We start from the raw sequence: 23,221 nt of genomic DNA on the forward strand, positions 1-23,221 counted from the left end.
TATATATATATATATATATATATATATATATATATATATATATATATATATATATATATATGTATATATACATATATATATATATATATATATATATATATATATATATATATATATATGCATATATATATATATATATATATATATATATATATATGTATATATATATATATATATATATATATATATATATATATATATATTTCTTTCCTGTCATGCTGAGCAGTATTGTCAAACGTATGACTCGTCTGTCTCTCCCCATCCCTCGGGTAGGAAAGACCCAAGGAACACACTAGCAGGGGTCTCATTACTGGACCCTCCGGAGGAGGATGTCCTTCTGTTCACGTTCGCATGCAAGGAAGAGTGGGGAGCTCATCCGCAGGACCGAACGGTTGCAGGTCATTGGTCTCTGGAGGAGAAGGCCCTCCACATAAACGAGCTTGAACTTCTGTCAGTGCAAAGTAACCCTGATGAGCGACAATGCCACCGTCGTCGCCTACATTAAGAAAAGGAGCGGTCTGCACTCCCGTTGGATTCACAACTTGTCGGTGGAGATCCTGTCATGGGCCGAGGACAATGCCATATCCCCGACGGCTAGATATATTCTGGGGAAGAGGAATGTCATCGCAAACGGGCTCAGCAGAAGGGTACAGGTGTTGGTCGCAGAGTGGTCCCTATATCCGGAAGTGGCAAAGACAGTGATAGGAAAGTGGGGCTTTCCCTGTATGGACCTCTTCGCGATGAGGCTGAACGCAACGCTGCCACTCTTTTGCTCTCCAGTGCTGGACCCAGCAGGGACAAGACAAGCAAGAATGACATTGATGGCTGCGTGGTGGCCCAAAAATGAGGAGTTCTCAGATTTAAAGTCCTTAGCGGTGGATTCTTTTTGGCCCCTACCGCTGGGACAAGATTTGCTAAGACAACAGCACTTCCGGAGGTTCTATGAAAGCCTCCCAAACTTCTCCCTTCATGCATGGAGACTATTAAGTGTTTGCAAAGAAGGGATGGGTACTCCAGAGGGGCAGCCACTCAGATGACGGGTAACTTCAGACAATCCTCGAAAGCCATATACCAGGCAAAATGGGCGGCTTTCGGCAAATGATGCACCAAGGAAGGCATGGAGCCCCTCAATACCTCAATCCTAGTCATCGCAAACTTCCTGGTCCACCTACGCCTTGATCAGGGTATGTCATTTCTGGCAGTGAAGGGATTCCAGGTGGCCGTGGGTCAGATCTTCTTCCTCAAGGGGTTGAACTTAGGTTCCTCCAAGTGTCCAAGTGGCTCTCAATGCTGATAAAGGGGTTTGAGCACACATTCCCCCCCCCCCCCCCAGTGCTCTCAAGGCACCCACATGTGACATCATCAAGGTCCTTGACACCCTGAAGAAGCCTCCATTTGAACCTCTGTGGCAAATTACAAACAGGTAGCTCACCCTGAAGAAGGTGTTCCTTCTCGCCCTGGCCATGTCCAAAAGAGTAGGCTAACTCCATAGGCTTTCAGCGGCCAACTCACATGGGTGGAAGGAGCTGGTTTTCCAACTCATCCCCTTCTTCATGGCAAAGACAGAACACAGCAGTAACTGACCCTCAGTTCAACGACTTTTCCATCCCCGCCATCCCCAGGACAAATGACCTGGAGGACCTGCTGTTGTGCCCGATGAGGACGGTGTGGAAATATCTCTCAAGGACCTCTGCCCTCCACCCTGTTCATGACTACAGAGATAGTGAAGAGGGTGGTCTCGAAGAACACAATCTTCTTCTGGCTCTGGTAGACGATCCGCAGGGCGTACTTGGCGAAGGGTGAACCCTCCCCAAGGTCTGCCAAGCCTCGTGACATCAGGGGCATTGGCACCTCGCTGGCCTTCGAAAGGAACATGGCTGTTGGCCAGGCACTGAGAGCAGGCGTCTGGACGAGGCAGTTGACCTTCACAGCCCACTACCTTAAGGATTGTTCCTTCAGGTCTCAAAAGGGGTTCAAGCTCAGTCCCGTCATGGTCACCTAACAGAGGATCTAAGGGTGCCCCACACACAACACAATCCATATGGAACATCGAGGGGTAGAGCGTCTCAAATCCCTATCCTATCCCTTCTAACTGCCATGGACTGCTTTGGGAAAGAAGAAAATATTGTCTTAGTGAGTATTCTCTGACTACCCTATTTTTATTTACGTTTATTGTTACACTTTTCCCTGACAGACCTTATCCCTCTCTGCGGGCCTCATACGTCTCCTACAGGGGTCTATTCCCCGCCTCCTAATACTGAGGCTCCTTTACATTGGTCCGTGGCAAGGATTCGTGTCGGAATAAATGACAATTTCTAAGAAAATTGTATTTTTCCTTACATACCACAGACCAATAGTTTAATTGGCCCCAATCCTTCCCTACTGATAGGAACGGTGTTTTCTGGAACCAGTGTGGAATGGTTGATGTTGACCTGAGAAGGGGGTTGGGAGGGTATCTTCCTGTTGGGGGGAAAACTCTGGTCGGTGAGCTGGCACTCAAAGGTGTCTCCTAAACATTGGTTTATGGTAAGTATGTTAGGAAAAATATAAATTGCTTAGAAATTGTCATATATATATATATATATATATATATATATATATATATATATATATATATATATATATATATATATATATGTATATATATATAGAAACTAATTAAAATTTAAATAATAGTAAAATCAAAAAATAAACATGAGCAATACTACGGAGGTATCTTCCATTGAACGATTCTGATAATGGGCAACATTTAAAATTCAAATTAGTTTTAAGTGAATACGGGAGTCACATTTAGGGGGGGGGGGTCATCCCAAACGTCTACACATGTACAACTTGCGGTACAAACCGTCTTCACGGTACAATTTCGTTAAAACTAGAGGTGCATAAAATTTTGGCAAGGTGGTTTTCTCTAGTACGCCAGGACAGTAAAAGGAAGACAGGAACGTCACTTGGATTTCTGTGAGCATTTGGCCGTTTTAGTAGGGCGCATCGGCAACAGGTGACGTTGCGCTTGTCTGCTGTTTACTTACTTAAGTCAGTGTTGCCAGATGAAAAAATTTCACCAGCGTTCTGTTCAAACTATGATGGATGTTTTTTTTATCAGGCCTGATACATATATATGCTACACTATGAATAAAACAAAATTTAGCATTGAATAAAACGTTGCCATTGTTTTTTTTCATTTAAGCTCATGATTATGTTGTATTTCTATCCTTCTTAGGGGAATTTATGATCTAACAATCTGGTAATACTAAGTCAAGTGTTACCATAATATGAAAAATAAGACACATATGTTGGATATATTGCTCTTCAACCGTGAAATATCATTTAATGGTGCATTTTCCTCGCATTTATCGATGCAAATTTAACGTAAAGTTATATATTAAATGTGTATACGATTATAACTTTCAGAATGAGTATTTTATCAAAGTCCGAGATTATACATTGAAATGGGACCTATGCTAAGGCCGCTTCGAGACACCTTTATTTTACTAATGCAAGTGGAAACTCGTACCTCTAGAAATAAAAATTCCATTAAATGCCGAAAAAATTAAGAGGCTCTTTTCTGACAATTATCTCTATATTGGATGACCCAATAAGCCTAAGACAATATTAGATCATCCATAACTTTTCTTCTCCCATCTTAGTTTAGTCTTAGGCACATATCCTCTTTCGGATGCATATCTTTCACATGTTCTGTAAGTTATATTAGCAATATTATATATACATGAAATACACAGCCTAAGCTTAACTTTCGTTTAGTAAATGAACAATCAACAAGATAAATGAGCATGAAAAAAAGAATGTAGGTAATCTAATGATCAATATGATTTAATATAGATCTATGGACAATCATTAGATGGATGATATTAGACCAATTATTGAATATGAACTTTCCGAAATACCAAATACCAAAACCCTGTAGAGTTATTTTTAGCTAATTAATAGGGCACGTCGGCAATAGATGGCGCTGCGGTTTTTTTTCTCTCTTTCTTTTTCATAAGAAGGCTTTCCGGTCTTCCCTATACTGTCTTTGAGTACGCCTATAGGCAATGTTGCCAACTTTGCATGAAAAGCACTATTTCTAGTGAATTGGCTTCACAAACCGCATATATTTTGTATTTTGCTCATAGCCCAAATTTATTTAGTTTGGTGCATTTTCTAGTGCATCTCTCTCTCTCTCTCTCTCTCTCTCTCTCTCTCTCTCTCTCTATACATATATATATATATATATATATATATATATATATATATATATATATATATATATGTGTGTGTGTGTGTGTGTGTGTGTGTGTGTGTGTGTTGTGTGTTTCTGTTTTTATGTGTAGGTTACGGTGCAATCAAATCAAATATCCCAAGTTTAGTTGAACTTGCTCTACAAACACACACACTCTCTCTCTCTCTCTCTCTCTCTCTCTCTCTCTCTCTCTCTCTCTCTCTCAATGAAATTTCTGAAACCATAGTTGTTACTCGACACTATGATTTCGGCTCTACTAGTTTTGTAATATTTAAAGTAGTTTTACTGAAAATATCACTTTTGTTTATTTTTCATTACAAATTATTTTTCATGATAGAGTATATTCCTCATATTCGGAGTTAATAAAGTTTGATCCTGTGTGGCAATTCTTCAATTCTTTTACAAGGCAATAAGTGAAGGCCTACCTAATTGCACTGTATGTCAGCCGTATCATTCGTATAACAAACTGGTATCCAACATTCGCAATAATTGCACTGTTACCCTTGACTTTGTTAATATTAGTTCATCTTCCATGCGAAGTATATAATCACCAAAATCCTTATACAAGTAGAAAACTACTCCTATCGTATTTCTAGCGCATCTCAGGCCTCAATCTAGCTCATTTATGGCTAACACAGTTAGCAACACCGCTTATAAACTGTGGTGTCATTACATCTGAAAAATGTCTTTACGAGATTGGGGAAGAAAATTAGTGCAATTGTGTTATAGAGGACATTTTCATGAAATTTACGTTGTGATTAGTAATATAAGAAATTACCATCTCCTACGCCTTTAGACCCAAGTGACTCGGTTAGATTTTGCCAGTCGTCTCTATCTTGAGCTATTACTTCAATAATTCTCCATTCATCATCTCTGACTTCACGCTTCATAGTCCTCAGCCATGTAGGCTTGGGTCTTACAACTCTCCTTGTGCTTTGTGGAGCCCAGTTGAAAGTTTGGGGAACCAATCTCTCTCTTATAATTCCATTTCTATAAGATATAAGAAATAATACAGTGCATTTAAGTCTAGTGTAGAGTGTATTGCCATTATGCCAATTTAGTTGCAGCTACTTAAGGTAATAAAAGTGCAAAATTTGTTTTACTTGTATTTTGAATGTATCTGGTGAAAAGCTTATGTTTTCCACTTCAAAATGCGATATAGCCTAATCACTATACAATGCCAGGTTTCGTTTTCCATCAATCATCAATTTTGGTAGATAGTCACTCGGAAATTTCTTGAACTTCCTTCTTCGAACAATTTTCACAGCTTCTGGGGGCCGTAATTACATATACCCATACATTTCTTTTTATTATAGAAAAGGGAATCTTTGGCTAATCTTAAATGACATAGAAATACAATAAAAAGCAGCTTTAATATTTTCTTTTTATTAAACCTTTGAATTATTTATGTTTATCATATAATGTTTATAAAATTCCATATTAATCTTAACAACATATGTTTTCCAGATAATCTTTTTAACGCCTACAGATATCTACAAAAAAATTTCAGCAAATCTTCATCTTTCGCAGAAAATAATGTGGCAACACTGAGCCAGACTGTGGAATAACTGTGACTGCGGATTCCTTAACGCTGTCGCCATAGTAGCTGTTGTTGCCCCTCTTTCTGTCGTAATTAGGCCAGAGTGAGAATTATGATATTAGGTAAGTGGGTTTACGTATAGGGCTAATATGCTATTTAAATAGGAAAATTGGACACGAGTTGGATCCACCGTCATTTGGTTTTGATAGAAAAAAAAATCTGGTAAAAAAATGCTATAATAGAGCTAGACAGCTGTTTTTTTCCTTGCTGTTAATATGTTTTTGGGTAATTGTGTAGGAGACCTCCGCGCTCGATTTAAAAGTTTCTAAAGGTAGAAAACGAAAGAAAACAGTAAATTAGAGCTACAGTTACCTTGAAACTGTGAGATAATCCTCCTACAACCACCTAACTCTTACACAGAAAATGTAAGAATAAACCTACTACTACAATTATGGGGGACCCCAGTGGGAAGCAGGGTTTTTGGGTGGGGGGAGGAGGAGAAAAGTGATTTTTCGGGGCACTACCGAACCTAATACAACTACCTACCCTACCCTGGGGGCCATGTACCCCTACCTAGGCCTACCGGGGGAGGCTCCGCCCCCCCTGCGACCCCCCCTTAAGGCCACACTATTTTCAGGGCACCACCGAACCTAAGACACCCACCTAACCTAGCCTATGGGGCCCTGTACCTCTACCTAGGCCTACGGGGGGGGGCTCCGCCCCCCCTGCGACCCCCCCTTAAGGCCACAGTAATTTTCAGGGTACCACCGAACCTAAGACACCCACCTAACCTAGCCTATGGGGCCCTGTACCCCTACCTAGGCCTACCGGGGGGGGGGTCATAGTGCACTAGTTTGTCTGCGGATTATAGTGGTTACAGGGCTCATTTGAGCAAAAATAAGACACAGTCAACAATAACAACAGACTTAGAAAATTCAGGGAAGACAAGAGTAGCGTGAGTTTGATCGTCGATATTTCGACTATTAATGAGGTTACACAACGTTAACGTAAACTGCAAACTACCACATACCTTACTGTTATGGTGTAGGTGGATACAAATCTGCTGCTGCCAGGAGGAAGTGATGAAGACCACACTACGATCACACCGGAATGCTAATTTGTTGTAATCTATATGGCACACATTTTCACAATTAGGGCACTTTTTCTCTGCCAAAATCAAACCATGACGTTGAGCAAATGCAATTAGCAAATCAACTTTCCCTGAATAATGTACACAAAAATCCCCATAAGAAATAAAGCAATTGTCACAAGTGACACAGTCGGAACGGGATGAAGGTCCTGCTAATTGCTCCATACTTCACGGAAAAATGAGCTTTTCAGTTTGAAGGGAGATCCGAGACGTGCAAAAATATTCCTCCGCGGAACTTCACGTAAACTGTGGTAACTGGTGGAAAAATAGCAGGGATAAGTGAAGTAATAAGTGTCAGCATTGGCTAGATTTGTAAAAACCGCCATGATTGGTTTTCAAACAGTGTGACGTCAAGAAAACACCTGTTATTGGTTAGAATAGCATTGAGAACTAGTCTGCCATACGCAGTAAGGCGGTGAAACAGCTCATTTTAGCCAAGACATCACACAGTAAACAAAAACAAACACTTAGAAAAAATCCAAGTGAAACATAACTATACACACGAATATCTTCGTTAAATAGAAGCTGCTCATATATTGACTATTATATAAGCGTTCTATATGATATAATAGTGAATTGTAGGTGTTTAAAGTCTTCAAGATCTTCCGCGGAGCTCTCCTACACATTTACCTGTTTTTGAACCTGGAATATCGCGTTTCCATGTTTGAAGCGAAATCAAATCACTGTAGTTTAGATTATTTATTTACAATTCCTCATTTAGTCATTGAAATATGTATATGCTATACAAGTCCATTTTTTAGCGTGAATCGCTGGTAGCCTACAAGTAGCCTTGATCTTTGCCAACTCTGTATGTGGCACTCCTACCTCTACGCAACGAACGAGGCGGTTAATGCCCTCTCTTATCTCTTCCCGTTGGTGCGCAGTGCCATCACTGCATCTCACGAGAATACGAGATGCACTACAGGCAATAATCAAGTGCCGTTGTTGCATTCCTGCAACATGTTTCATGTCTTACTTTGGTATTTGTTTACCAGACCACTCTCTCCATATACTGCCAAATTATTCAAAGCTATTGTTTTCCTCCATTAGTTTTTCACAATTTTAAACTATTCGCCACATAGGAAACAAGATGAAATTAAAAAAAAAAACTATTGAATTTCAAAAAAACTAGCCTAGTTTCCTCACTAAACAACATGGAACTGACATGAAATAAAATATATTCACATCCTCTTGACACTTCTTGGCAAATCTCTCACATATAAGTAACTTTAGATGCAAGTGATCAGTTTCCCCATAACAGATTTTTCTTTAATTTTCCACTTTCGCTTGGTATTAGAATGTGGGTGCCATTTGTAATTTTAGATGCATTTTTGTGCTCTAAAACACTATTTGGTAATAGTATAGAACACCACGCTCTCCATTTACTCCAATATAGTGTAATCCTGCAGTTCTCACCTTCTTGCACAGTAATTAGGTGGTTATTTAAATTCTGGGAAAGCAATAATTAGCAAGATATGTTGAAGAGGGGAGAAGGGGTTATAAAAAGAAAATAGCTCGGTTTCCTCACTTAACGACATGGAACTGACGTCAACATAGTCAACCAAACAGATCGTGATGCCAGCGTACATAAACAGAAGTTCGTGATGCCAGCGTACATTTGATATACTGTATATTCAAAATATACTTAATCAAGAATTGTGATTACTCAAAAGTGTCACTATTTGTAAATTGCATATTTTAAGGACACTTTTGAGTAATTAATCCATTTTTAATTAAGTATATTTTGAATATACAGTAAATCAAATGTACGCTGGCATCACGAACTTCTGTTTATGTACGCTGGCATCACAAATTCTGTTTGATTGACGATGTTGACATGTCAGTTCCAAGTCGTTTAGTGAAGAAACCGAGCTATTTTCTTTTTATAACCCCTTCTCCCCTCTTCAACATATCTTGCTAATTATTGCTTTCCCAGAATTTAAATAACCACCTAATTACTGTGCAAGAAGGTGAGAAGTGCAGGATTACATTATATTGGAGTAAATGGAGAGCGTGGTGTTCTATACTATTACCCACTATTTCACCAGGGAAGCCAAACCCGGAGTACGAGCTTGCTAAAGGTTCCCCAACTAGCCTAACCAAGCATGTGTCTTTACCTACTGGGTCACCTCCCCTGTGATGCCTCCTAGGGCAATGTGTCCTTACCTTATTGTTTGGAGGTATGTAACCAATGTTTTCCATTATCCTACTCTCTAATTATGACTAGTTTATTTCTATATCCTGACAGTGTTAATGGTAATATATACCAGGTCATTTGGTAATTCTATTCAATAGCTCCTCCACTAATAATTTTGATTTTTTTCCTGGTGAATTACTTGGTGCTTTATCTAAAGCTGACTTTTTTTTTTTTTTTTTTAGGAGGAACAGTATTTTTACCCTATTTGTTAACCTTTCCAATCTTGGGGACCTACAGTGGGAAACCGGGGTTTCTGGGTGGGGAATGAATTAAAGAATGCATTTTAATATGCAAATAATGGCACATGTAGAATTAGCAATAAACAAGGTCACCATCTAAGCTAAACAAATCACCTAACCTAACCTAGTAGCCGTATCCTTACCTAGCGGGGGCTGCTTCATCCCCCCCTCTGCTACCCCTCCTTTACACAGCCCTATTAGATATAAAATAGCCTAAAACCCATTGTGTATTTAGTTAGGGGGAGGGTAAAGGTGAGCTGCACCTTTCCGACTCAATACCCAGTGCACAATAACCTCAAGAATAAATGAGCACCAATCATTTTTAGTTTTGTGAGAAATTCTAAATTAATTTTTAACAAATTTATAACTAAATTAACACCAATGTAATTGCATACAAGTAACAAATTAGATTTTATATCTAAATGAGACTTTTTGGGCTCAAGCCATGACGTCCTGATGGAAGGTTCCTTCAGTAGCTTCCTAGGGTATATTTAACTACAGTGGATATTCCCAGAGAATTAAACTAAAGGTTATCTCAGAATTCTAACTTCTGGTGCGAGTACCCTAAAGGTTTCCCTCTAGGATATCGTATATCAACAGGGGATGCATGTATTAACATACCACATAGCTATCTGCACCCCATATAGAGTTAACACTTCGATATGGAAAGGTGGCTGAGTAACTGAGGAGCCGTTCCAAATTTACTCTCATCCGTGGCTACTTTTGGTACTCGAGACGTAAACAAACGGGCGCCATTGCTAAATGACGTCACGTCCATCCTCATCCTTTCGCCTGTAGCTTCTACGCTAAGTCGGATTTTTCCCAAGTGACTCTTTTATCTGCTTACATCGCCGTAATGTCACAGCCTTCAGCCTCGCCTTCTTCTGGAAAGTTGAGTACCAGGTCCTAGTATTGTTTAAATAAGCTCTGGCCGTAAAGTAACTTCTAATTTTCTTAAAATATCGTGTTTTGTGGCGGAGCTGTGCCGATACCGGACGCGCCATGACGGCGACGCTGTTCACGTTGCATGCCTTATTTAGTTAGCCAGAACAGCCTTCTCCGGTCCTTTAACTAATTAATATTATTAGTTATCTAGTCTTCATAGCTAGGAAATCATTATATCGTGTTTTAGCGCTCGTCAGACTACGGTCGCTGTTCGACCCCATACTAGATCACTAGCTTAGCCCCTAGGCTTGACAGCCTAGTGCTCTTTTTCATGCATGATATATTTTAGTGTTCCTAAGTTAAGTTATGAAGATTTTGGCATTATTAAACATACTAGTTGCTGTGATGTAAGTGTTTTCACCTTCGGGGACCATACAAGGGACTTGAGTTGGTTGTGTACCAACCCCCTCCTAACCTAATGTAGGAACCCTTGTATGCTCCCTATTCCCCCTGCCTGCGGGTAATTCCCTCTGGGTAGACTTGCCTTCCATTCTATATAGGGAGATCTTGTCTACACCCAGAGTATTTATCGCTTCTCTACCTACCCTAAGGGAATGAACCCCCCTTAGTGTCGTGCCTGAGACCTTAGGCCTTTCCTAGCCTAGGAGTTGGTCCTCCTAATCTAGGTTAACCTCTGGGGGTAGACTCTGTCTTATTATAGTTTGGGACAGTACATTAGTACTGTACTTGATCTGGGCTACCTATCCTAGGTTAGGGAGCGTTCTCCCTTGCCTTGGTGGCCGCTCTCATACAGAGTCTACCCATTTAGAAAGACCCCTACTTCTCCCTCCCCACTCTATCCCTTTGGTGTAGGCCTGCCTACACACCCCTGTCCTTGGTCCTATAACTCCTCCCTTGGGTGGAGTGGTAGGGCTAGCCTTGTTCTCCTGCTGAGCTGGCCGCTCTGGTACACATACCCTTCATAGCGTTCTATAAGGGGGGTTGCCGGCGGGGGATTCCCCCTCTTTGAGTGCTCTCTATCCCTCCCTTGGGTTACCTCAGGCTCCCGGCCGTCTGCCGGCCCACTGCCGCCGGATGTTAGGAGTATCTACTCCTATTATGAGTGCACTCTCTCCGGGGGGGATGCCGGAAGGGTACAGTTTAGGATATTACCCCTCCCATCCCTCCTTACCTTTTTCTCTCTCTATCTTGGTGCCGGTCCCTTGCCGTCTCTACTGCCGGCGATAACCGCCACTACCTCAGGTGACCTTTATTCATAAGATACCTTCCCCCTCTAAGACGTCAGCCTACCGAGTGCCGGAGGCTGCTGCCTTCCGTCGACATACCGCCGACGTCCCACCCCTTATATTTACCTAGCAACAGCTGGCCGACTTTCGGAGTCTGCCGCCCACACGCCGGAATTGATTGCCGGCAATCTAGGTATCCACCCTTATATATATATATCTCTCTTTTATGAATTGAACTAGGGCTCACCATGCCGTCAGCCTTTGGCTGCTGGAGCCCGCCGCCTCTGCCGGGGATCCGCCGCTGTGCCGGCGGTCGCTACTGTGGTATTATCCATCGCGGTTGCTCAGTGTGTCTGCCTTGAGGTTTTCCACCCTGCAGGACCGGCCTCCGGCGTGCCGTCGGTCTATCGGCGCCCCCTCATGAGACGCTAAGGGACATGTACCCCTTCCCTGGCCACCTCCATATAGGTATTGTTATACCAACTAAAATAGTGGCTATGCTGTTTGATTGCACATTACAATAATTCCAGCATATTCTGTGTATCTCAGTGCAGTCGATTGCCGGAACCTACATTTACTAAGGGATTTATCCTATTTTCCCGTCTCCCCCAAGGCTCTGAGTGGTCTCAGATCCTGGTACACTTTGCGGACAGTTCCTTTTTAAAAGCCTAGCTTGGCTCATCCATACGGATTTCCCTCATTTGTGACCCTCGGGTCCAAAGGAATTGTCTACGGATAAGGTTACGGTAACCGGTTGGGCGGGATTCACAAGTATGTGTCTATCTACTTCCTTTCCCGCTCATCAATCTTGAACATTATTATGCTATTATAGATTAAGTTATTCTTAATTCTAGAGTAATGTAAGTCATTCTTATGCCTTCCATGTACTCACGATCTCTTTCTTTTACAGGAGGAGTATATGAAGTGCGAAAGCAACTTCTGTGGAGTGAAGCGCCCGGACTTCTACGGGCACAAGGCGTGCCGGACCCACGCCCCCTGCGCCGCCAAGAAAGGCGACCTTAAATTTTGGGATCCGCAGAACTATTCAGTCTGCAAGAGTCTTCTTGTCGAGGCGTTCGATGATCCTCCTACCACGGAGGTAAGGGACATCGCTAGAGAGAAGCTACGCAAATGGGTGCGTGGCTTCCAAAAGAACGCCACTGGACCGTATCTTCCCAATGAAGACTTGAGGGCTTTGCTTTTTCCAAAAGCATCCAAGGACTCGGTGGTCCCTCGAGAACAAATTCCCACCGTCCAGATTGTGGTCGAACCCGACGTCATCATGGCACAGTCCATGCGTGAGTGCCATCTTGATTCCGACAACGTGGAACGTATGTCAGAGGTGTCCGAAGAGACGGAGAAGAACCTCATGGGCGAGGAGCTTGACTATGAGGAAGATCAGGTGGAATACCCTGATTCGGAGAACGAGGTCGCTCCTGATCCCCCAGCAACTCCAGCACCGTCCGAGGAACCTGTTCCTTCGACTTCTACCACCCTGGACCCTCTTCCATCGGCCACTCAAGAGGTCTTCAGAATGCTTGAAGCCCTCATGGATAAGAAGCTGCGCGAGACTCAGGAGCAATTCCGGACGACTCTTGTCGGCTTCAAACAACCGAAGAAGATTTCGGTTAAGGACCTCCCCACCTGCTCGGAAGCTAACCCTTGGAGATACGCCGAGCATATGCCAATCACTACTGGCAAGATCTACATTAGTGAAAGGGTTGGCTCTATTTTGTTGGAAGAAGTGGAGTTCTTCCCGAATTTCAAGGCTTATCCGGACTGTTACGTCCGGCTCAGGTCCGAACCAGCCTCAAAAGAAGAGACCGAACCGAAGGAAGTGATTGTTCGATCTCGCGAAGGCCCAAGCTATGCTAGCTCAGGCAGTGAAGAGCCGGGGTTTCACAAACTTCAAGATACCAGCGCTGAGTAAGAAGCATCCAACCTTCGTTGCTCCAGCTACTGCGACCTTCCCCTTTATTGAAAAGGCCTTCCAAGCGGTCATGAAGGCTGTGGAGGAAGGGAAGCCTTGCCATGCACTGGAGGAGTGCAGACCCTTCTCCCTTACTCTTCCCCCCGACGATAGGAACTGGAAAGACATCCAGTCGACCTTCACGGTAGGAAAACTGGAACCTGATGTGGCCGGTCGTCAATTCAACGAGGACCTCCCATGGCTGAATGATCACCTCCTTCGTAGGGAACAGGATACGAAGGAGAGACTCGCCGCTTCGCTGTCCCATCAGGTACAGTTAGAACTCATGGCCGGGGGCACCAGAGTCCCGGACTTTTACATGGTCCTTGCTAAGTTGCACCTGGCGACCGTGACCAAGGACCTATACAGTTTCGCTAGGGCTCGTAGAGCCTGTAGGGAAATCGTATTCACCAGTGCAACGGTGAAACACGAACCCCGGAGACTGATTTCCTCCAATATCTGGGGCAAACATCTCTTCCCGTCTACCTTGGTGAAAGAGATAGTGGACAAAGCTGCTACGGAGAACAGGAACCTTCTCCATAAGTGGGGCATGTCCCGAAAGAGTAAGTCCTCTCAGGACGATGGCCCTCAGCCTAAGAGGAAATCCTCGAAACCCAGACCCCAGCAACGTCCGCCAAGACGACAGTTTCCGGGTCCCGCTACTCCCCAAGTGGCTACACAGCCACAACAGACCTTTCAATTGGTCCCCCAGCCGGTGGTGTCGCAGTCACCGGTCTTCACCCCTGCCTATGAGCAACACTCGACTGCCTTTTGTCCCAAAGGTAGGGGCTCAGGCAGAGGCTCCAGCAGAGATTCTTCTCGCGTCCCTCCAGAGGCAGAGGAGGAAGGAGAGCTAGCGGCCGAGGTGGCAAACCCTCGGGACACCAGAAGCAATGAAGTGCTTCCGGTGGGAGGAAGACTCCGCCAATTCCAGGATCGTTGGACCTTCGATCCCTGGGCACACAGCATCGTCAAGAAGGGACTGGGCTGTATCTGGATTCAACCACCCCCATCCTTCCAGCAATTCTTCCAACAGTCAACCCCCCTCCTGGAAGAATATGTCCTGGAACTCTTGAACAAGAAGGTGATCTGGAGGGTAAAGTCAATCAGGTTCCAAGGGAGAGACTTTTGTGTTCCCAAGAAAGACTCAGACAAAATCAGAGTCATTCTAGACTTGTCCCCCCTCAACAAGTTCATTGCGAACAACAAATTCAAGATGCTGACTCTGCAACAAATAAGGACCCTTCTGCCTCACAGGGCCTACACGGTCTCCATAGACCTAGCGGATGCCTACTGGCACATTCCAATGAATCACTACGCTTCCTCCTACCTAGGATTTCGACTCCAAAGGAAAAGTTACGCCTTCAGGGCCATGCCCTTCGGGCTCAACGTGGCTCCACGGATCTTCACCAAGCTGGCAGACGCAATCGTCCAACAGCTACGTCTTCAGGGCGTCCAAGTGATGGCCTACCTAGACGACTGGCTAGTCTGGTCGACATCGCCCGAAGATTGTCTGAGAGCCTGCAACAATGTCACCCAGTTCCTAGAGCATCTGGGCTTCAAGATAAACGCAGAAAAATCTCGCCTCTCTCCAGCTCAGAAGTTCCAATGGTTGGGAATCCATTGGGACCTTCAGTCACACCGCCTTTCCATTCCACAGAAGAAAAGGAAGGAAATAGCAGGGTCTGTCAGAAGGCTTCTAAAATCCAAACGGATCTCAAGACAACAACAGGAACAAGTTCTCGGCTCTCTACAGTTCGCCTCTGTGACAAACCCAGTGCTTCGCGCACAGCTAAAGGATGCCGCGGGAGTCTGGAGACGATTCGCATCCATCGCTCGAAGAGACCTCAAGAGATGCCTTCCGAACAGACTTCGCTTACTTTTAAAGCCGTGGTCAGAAGCAAAGGCCCTGAAAAGGTCCATCCCTCTTCAACACCCGCCTCCATCGATCAACTTCCACACGGACGCTTCACTGGAGGGGTGGGGAGGTCACTCCCACCAACAACAGGTTCAAGGAACATGGTCTCCCCTATTCAAGACGTTTCACATCAACATCTTGGAGGCCATGGCGGTTCTTCTCACCCTGAAGAAACTCTCCCCGCCTCCCTCGATCCACATACGTCTGACTCTGGACAACTCGGTGGTAGTCAGATGTCTCAATCGTCAGGGCTCGAGATCGCCCCAGATAAATTAGGTGCTTCTCCCTATCTTTCGTTTGGCAGAAAGGAAGAAATGGCACCTGTCTGCAGTTCACCTACAACGTGACGGCGGATGCTCTATCGAGGACAAGCCCAATAGAGTCGGAATGGTCTCTAGACGCAAGATCATTCTCCTTCATCTCTCACCAAGTCCCGGAACTTCAGATCGATCTTTTCGCGACGAGCGACAACAATCAACTTCCTCGATATGTGGCCCCGTACGAGGACCCCAATGCAGAAGCAGTGGATGCCATGTCCCAACCTTCTGCTGAAAGTCCTATCCAAACTGAGAACCTTCAAAGGGCCAGCGGCCCTAGTGGCTCCCAAGTGGCTCCGGAGCAATTGGTATCCCCTGGTCCTGGAGCTGCAGCCCACTCTGATCCCCCTACAGGGCCCAGTTCTCTCTCAACAAGTATAGAAGTCGACTGTCTTCGCTTCATCACTGAAAGTCAGGGACCTTCATCTCATGATTTTCTCTCCTTAGCCGCAAAGAAAAGGTTTGGGATCTCGAAGAAAAGCTTAGACTTCCTCGAGGAGTACAAGACTGAGTCTACCAGATGGCAGTACGAATCTTCCTGGAAAAAGTGGGTCTCCTTCGTCAAGGCAAAAAATCCTACGGAAATCACCATTGATTTTTGCATGTCCTTCTTCATTCACCTTCATGGACAAGGCTTAGCGGCCAACACGATTTCCACTTGTAAATCGGCCTTGACTAGACCACTCCTATACGCCTTCCAGATTGATCTGTCCAGCGATATCTTCAATAAACTGCCAAAGGCATGCGCTAGACTACGCCCAGCACCCCCACCAAAACCTATCTCCTGGTCCCTGGACAAGGTGCTCCATTTTGCTTCTAGCCTGGACAATGATTCGTGCCCTCTGAAAGACCTGACTCAAAAAGTTATCTTCCTTTTTGCTCTCGCCTCGGGAGCCCGAGTCAGTGAAATAGTGGCATTATCAAGAGAAGAGGGTCATATCCTGTTCGCCGAGACAGGAGATCTTACCCTCTTCCCCGATCCGACGTTTCTCACTAAGAATGAACTACCCACCAAGAGATGGGGCCCTTGGAGAATCTGCCCCCTGAAGGAAGATATCTCTCTATGCCCAGTGGAGAGTCTTAGGTCTATCTTTGAAGAACTTCAGACTTCGGTGGAGGACAACTCTTCAAAGGAGAAACATCTGGTAGCGACCTGTCACTGAAACAACTAAGAGCGAAAATCACCTACTTCATTCGCAGAGCGGATCCTGACAGTACACCCGCAGGTCACGATCCTAGAAAAGTTGCTTCTTCTCTGAACTTCTTCCAGAGTATGGATTTCGAAAGCCTCAAGAGCTTTACAGGCTGGAAATCATCGCGCGTATTCTTCAAGCACTACGCAAAACAAGTGCACGAAGTAAAGCATTTCGTGGTAGCTGCAGGTAGTGTTATGAAACCTGCTGCTTAAATCAGCATAGAACAGTGAGTTACTTGGGACTCTAACTCTGCGGGTGCCTTTGTTGACCCTATTGTGATACATAGTGATTTAATGGACACTTAGTGTTTCTAATAGACTGTTCTTTACCAAGGTGAAATGTCATAGACTTTACATGAGTGCCACATGCCCTAGGGCATGGTGTGTTTTCTTTGAATTTTAAAAGACTGGCGTTCCTCTGGAACTTGTGTTTCTAAAAAGCAAACTTTTCTTTTCAGAATCAAGATTACCGTCTTTCATTTCTATGTACATTATTCTTTATTATTGTAAATAAATTCTATAATCATTATTGTAATTACTGCCATAATGATCTGCAATCCTAAAAATAAAATGTGTATTTTATTCCCATGTGCGTCTCCTTTCGCTCCTATTCCTTATCAAGAAATATACGATTGTTATAGTTTCATTTACCTCTTTAATGATGATCAAAAAAGAATAATATAAATAATTATGTTATATACTGACTCATGCCTTGATAATATTCCTATTCGAATATTAACCTTTGTCCTGTCTCCGAGACCAGCATGATCTCTCCTCCAGGGGAGTAGTAATTATGTTATATACTTACTTATGCTTGATAATATTCCTACCCGAATATTAACCTTTGTCTTGTCTCCGAGTCCAGCATGATCTCTCCACCAGGTGAGTAGCTCTTCAATGATTGCTTCGAGATGTTCCTATTGTCCACCAGGACTTCCCTGCCAGGGGGGCGGGAAGCTAGTTTATCATAGACTCTCTGGTAAGGACATGTTCTATAATACTGTTCAAAGCCCTTGGCACTTGGATTAAAGGGGAAAAAATCCACGATACATTAATTCTCTGGTACACTTCCATCAGGACGTCATAGCTTGAGCCCAAAAAACGGATTTTGAGCGAAGCGAAAAATCTATTTTTGGGTGAGATAGCCATGACGTCCTGATGGACCCTCCCTTCTATTCTAGTTCAGCCTTTCAGGCACCTCCCTGACCTACTGTATCGCGGAGATTTGTAGAAGCTGAGCTCAGGATGAGGATGGACGTGACGTCATTTAGCAATGGCGGCCGTTTGTTTACGTCTCGAGTACCAAAAGTAGCCATGGATGAGAGTAACTTTGGAACGGCTCCTCAGTTACTCAGCCACCTTTCCATATCGAAGTGTTAACTCTATATGGGGTGCAGATAGCTATGTGGCATGTTAATACATGCGTCCCCTGTTGATATACGATATCCTAGAGGGAAACCTTTAGGGTACTCGCACCAGAAGTTAGAATTGTGTGATAACCTTTAGTTTAATTCTCTGGGAATATCCACTGTAGTTAAATATACCCTAGGAAGCTACTGAAGGAACCTTCCATCAGGACGTCATGGCTATCTCACCCAAAAATTCCGTTTTTCAAACCAAGTTCCCTTGAAAATGGATGCATAAAAACTACACCTTTTTTCACTTTTAATAACACTGTGATCTTGGTAGTATATTATTCTTTCGATGATACCACAATAATGCAAAAAAAAATCTTTATAATTTAGATAACAATTGAAACAAGAACTTGGGAGACTATCCACTGAAATTGAGGTCAAAGTAGATGTTAAATGAGAAATTGCACCAGAAGTTGAAGGTTCACATGCCTCCATGGCTCTCAAGAGACTGAAAAATTAACAGTGGAAATTGTGTGAAAAGTGTCAGTCTCCTAGTAAAACTTTGACCTGATTGGGTATTCAAGTCACATTTTGTTAAAATGCTAGTCCCAAGTAAAATGTGGATAATTATCATTGGTTAAAAACTATGATGTTTAGCTGACATCTTGGTATGTAGAGAAGAGGAATTTGAGAGAGTTATGAAGTCGAGGGACTTAGTTTTTTCAGGTGGGTCAAATTTAATTTAGATTTTTAAACCACATCTAGACCTAGCGCCCCTTAGATTTATATATCCAACGAAATCTTGGACTTCAATCTTTTTAGTGAAAGTACTTAAATTTGATAACTTGCTGGCAGAGCTATTGTATAGGATTACCAGTCATTTATATGCTGTAACCTAACCTTACCCAACTAACATAGTTTAGAGGACTGTGTCCGGCTCACTTAGTGGGGTAGGCTTAACCCCCCCTCCCCTCATGACCTCGCCCCACGTTTCCTAATACAGTACGACCTACTGTCATCATCATCATCATCTCTTACGTCTATTGACGCATAATAGTAAATAAGTTTAGTATTTTCGCATAGTACCCTAGGTCGTTACTCATGACCTACTGTACTATGCCAAAATACTAAGCCCTTGGTAAACCTTAATAAGACCATGTAAAACCCCTTATATTAGATATTTTTGTAAATAATTGTTCCTTGTAGCAGTTCAGTAAGTGGTGTTATAATTATTATAAATTACCTAAATTGATTAAGCACCCCTCTAACATTAATGATTTACACGGCAGCCACCCAGTTACTTTAGGAGGAGGATTTAAAAGTTTTCTGGACTAGGTAAATATCCGAGTACTTCAGCTTTTAAATTTCAGAGGTTTTATTTTATTGAAATTATAATGTGATAATTACGTCAGAAGTGAAACAGGAAAGAGCACAAAAAGTGCTTGATGACTATTGCACAATACTACATCACCACCTTCCTAAATGATAACAGTGTGTGATACAGCTGTACTGTTCACAGTTTACTTACTTGACTTAAAATTAACTTACCATAAATTCTTGACGAAACCCTAAAAAATGGCCAGCGCTCTACCATTTCTTATTGCAAATTCTGTTAGTAAGAAATTAAGTTCATGCTCAGTTTTGATTCTATTAACATGCTTTCATTCCCAAATACATCAACTGTATGTTTTTCAGAGTGCTTATTTTTAAGTTTATGTTCAGTTTTGATTCTATTAACATGCTTTCATTCCCAAATACGTCAACTGTATGTTTTTCAGAGTGCTTATTTTTGTTTTACTGTAGTCATTCATTGTGGGTGATAAAACCTTTTTGTTTCCCTATTACCATATAGTATACTGTATATAGTTAAGCTTAACCCAAAACAGTGTTTTATGGGATGGTGAAAACAGAAAGTTGCATTTGTAGAAATAATCTAAATTGCATTTAAAGATTAGCAACTGCAATAATGTTTTTGTGTACAATTTATCTATATCACAATACACATTCATCCAAATCTTACTTGAACCATGTTACATAATACTGGGTACCTGGTCCTAATGTAATCTCACCTATCTTAACCTAGAGAGCCTGTGGGTCCAAAGTGTAAAATGATGGGATGTGTCCTAACCTTACCTTATCTTACCTTAGTATGGGGTCTTAACCAGACAAGAACTTGAATCCAGAGAGCCGCCTAAAAAAAAGCATTGAGCATCCCCCCACTTAACCCAATCCCCTTTGTATGGTTAGTGCTGTCATTTTCCTTTCTCATTGCAATGTAGGCATTACTTACACCCCCATAGGAGCTCCCACTTTTCAACATTCTATTTAGGCCTACGTCTGTTCTTGTTTTTATTCATTTTGCTGTCTCACCTCTTTTAACTTTTAAATCATAGTGCAATTGTGAGATTATCTATTACAGAAATTACACTCTGGCACTGATCAGCTCCTCAGAGCAGAACACAAATGTCTTCCTGTTAAAAAATCTTAAATTGTGAATACTTGTTTGCTTATGCAGGGTGCCATTCGTCATTTAAAGGGATTTTTTCCTATTTGAGGTAGGTAGCTGCAAGCAAAATCTTTCAAATAAATATACTTGGCCAAAGGAGTTTTTACAAAATAGACAGCCAATGTTAAACTGAATGATCTGGTGGTGAAATTTGGGAGGAGTCACATAACATCCCATGTAAGAAGGCAAGAGAATTTAGGCAGTGTTAGTGGAAAACTACAGTAGGTAATGATTGCACAATACAGTAGAAAGCACTGCCAAGATTGCATGTGCAATCAGCCATTATCACCTTCCCAAGCACAACAATTAACTCAGAATATGATAGTACTTATTTAATCCTTAGATATTTAAGTTATAACTTGTAAATACAACAGTACACTACTCTTCATTTTATTGGTGTCTATGTAAGGTATTTCTTGCATCCCCTTCATATTCTATACATTATAATATATACAAACCTTTTCACTATTTACATTGGAGATATATTTCCGTGACAGTTGAAACCAGCCATAAGATTTTAAAGTGAGGTGTAACTATCTACTACTAGTTAGCAGGTGGTACTTGCCACCTCGTTCACACTCGCACTAGTAACAATATTCCACGTTATTTTGGCTCGTGGGTGAATAGACATTCCGTCTCTCTCCCGTTAACCTGTAATAAACTGAATTTGACTCCGTAGAGGATGAATAAGTAGAAAAATGTTCATCTGACCCTGGACTTACCTTAGGTGTGTACACCATCGCTTCTAGCGAAGCGGCATCATCCTCCACCAGGGGACCATCTTTCGTTGCCACTCCTACCTTCTTTGGGGGGATTCGGGTCTCCTCATTTATGGAATGACTTTTGAAAGTAATACAGTTAGAGACAAACCAGGAGCGCTCTCAACCTCAGCAGGGCTTGACCATGGTCGTCCCCTTCAAGACTAGAGGTAATGCACCAATAGAGTTCTTGTGCCCTTTGTTTCAACACATTCTGCTTCTACTCGCCTTTGTTCCTGTTGTTCCGGCGTAGGAATGAGAGCAGTTGTAGACTAGTTCCCCTCAAAGTTTCCAGTCCAGGAATCCCTTTTTTAGTGAACCCAGACCTACTACTAGAGCTTAAGCTCATTGATGGTAAGCAGAGTGTGCTGCTGGGAGGTTCACCTCCAGGTGTTGGTCAGCCTTAGCATGCCCAGGAAGGACTCCCTTCGCCAACTGCAATTGTAGGGCAGCCATCCCATTCTTGGGAAGACACTTTGCCCCTCCTGGCAGTGTTGGGTAATTATCTCGTTCATGGGAAAGGTGCCCTTCATCAGAGTTGTCCCCCCCCCCACAGTGGCCTTTCACAAGCGTGTGCTCAATTCATGGATGCCTTGCTATTGCTCTTCAGAGCATAGCGTCCTGGAGCTAGACGATGATGGGGTTAGGTCGCTGCTCGCAGCTCCCACCCTTCATTGTTGTACCCTCGGGGTACAGGATGGTGATGTGTACGGTTGCTGCCTCTCCCATCGTGTCCTCAGGGCACAAAGTGTCTCAAGTAATTTCCCTTTCTGAGTCATTGCTGTCTGTTGGCCACTTGCGGTCACTACCTCTCTCATCTGCGAGTCTTGCTGGCTATAACTCTTTGGGATTATTGTCTACACCGTGCTCATTGGGCACAACAAAGCTCAGAGAGTTTTGTGAGGCCAGGCTCTTGGGGACCTCCGCCTCATGGTTTCAACCTCTCAAGAGGGAGAACCTACTGTTCTTCTAGTTCATCCCAGCCTTATTCTTCTCTTTGTTAGCAAATACCTCCTCTGATAGGAGTTCATAAGTACCGAGCTTCATGACGTGTTAACTTATGTTAGCAGACTCAGTCTCGCAGAGAAGTCATGCACTGTGTTGCGTACTCATCCACTGAGTGCTAGCGATGTGGTTGGGAGACCTTCTCTGCCTGACGAAGGTATGCATGCAACCCACATTGCTCACCATAGTGCTCATAGTGAGTTGGTGGGTTCCTACACGCCAGTGCACAGAGCTTCAGCTTCTCTTTTGTGCTCGCTGGTGCTCGCCTCAACAAGCTATGAGTTCGCAAGACTTTCCTTGCCAACCTCCTCTGGGAACCTGGCGAGTGTTTGTGTTCTCTGCGTACTTGGGCAGATAAACTCATGCATGTGGGACTATTATTTTTCATAAGAGAGAGACCACCCAACACTAAGCGTAGCTAGGTGTTCAGGCAAACATCCCTCTGATGAATTCTACGCAACTACAGATGCTCGATAATGCCCCCATGATAAAGGGCAGGTACAAGTTACTGCCGTTGCGCATGCGCACTTGCCCAAGACAAAACCCTCAGGAGTTATTGCCGTAAATGGGAATGCCTACCGACCGCTTGCAGCTTCCGCTTGCCACCATTGTGCCCCGGGGTGTATCGAGTTTTGGGAGCACAGTGAGTCTGGTTAGGCATAATCCTGCAAGGTTATTGCTGCAGATAGGAATGCTTTCT

General features: G+C 43.2%; 1 long non-coding RNA gene across 1 annotated transcript in view; it reads left to right on the forward strand.

Annotated features, from left to right (window-relative positions):
* Positions 1–5,620: 5,620 nt before the first annotated feature.
* LOC137649688 (uncharacterized) overlaps positions 5,621–23,221 on the forward strand; it is a 56,972-nt gene continuing 39,371 nt past the window's right edge. Inside the window, exon 1 of the long non-coding RNA XR_011045823.1 lies at positions 5,621–5,902. This is a non-coding gene — a long non-coding RNA (uncharacterized lncRNA). The remainder of the gene's footprint in view (positions 5,903–23,221) is intronic.

Source organism: Palaemon carinicauda, chromosome 11 (assembly GCF_036898095.1).
Source record: "Palaemon carinicauda isolate YSFRI2023 chromosome 11, ASM3689809v2, whole genome shotgun sequence".
Taxonomy (NCBI): domain Eukaryota; kingdom Metazoa; phylum Arthropoda; class Malacostraca; order Decapoda; family Palaemonidae; genus Palaemon; species Palaemon carinicauda.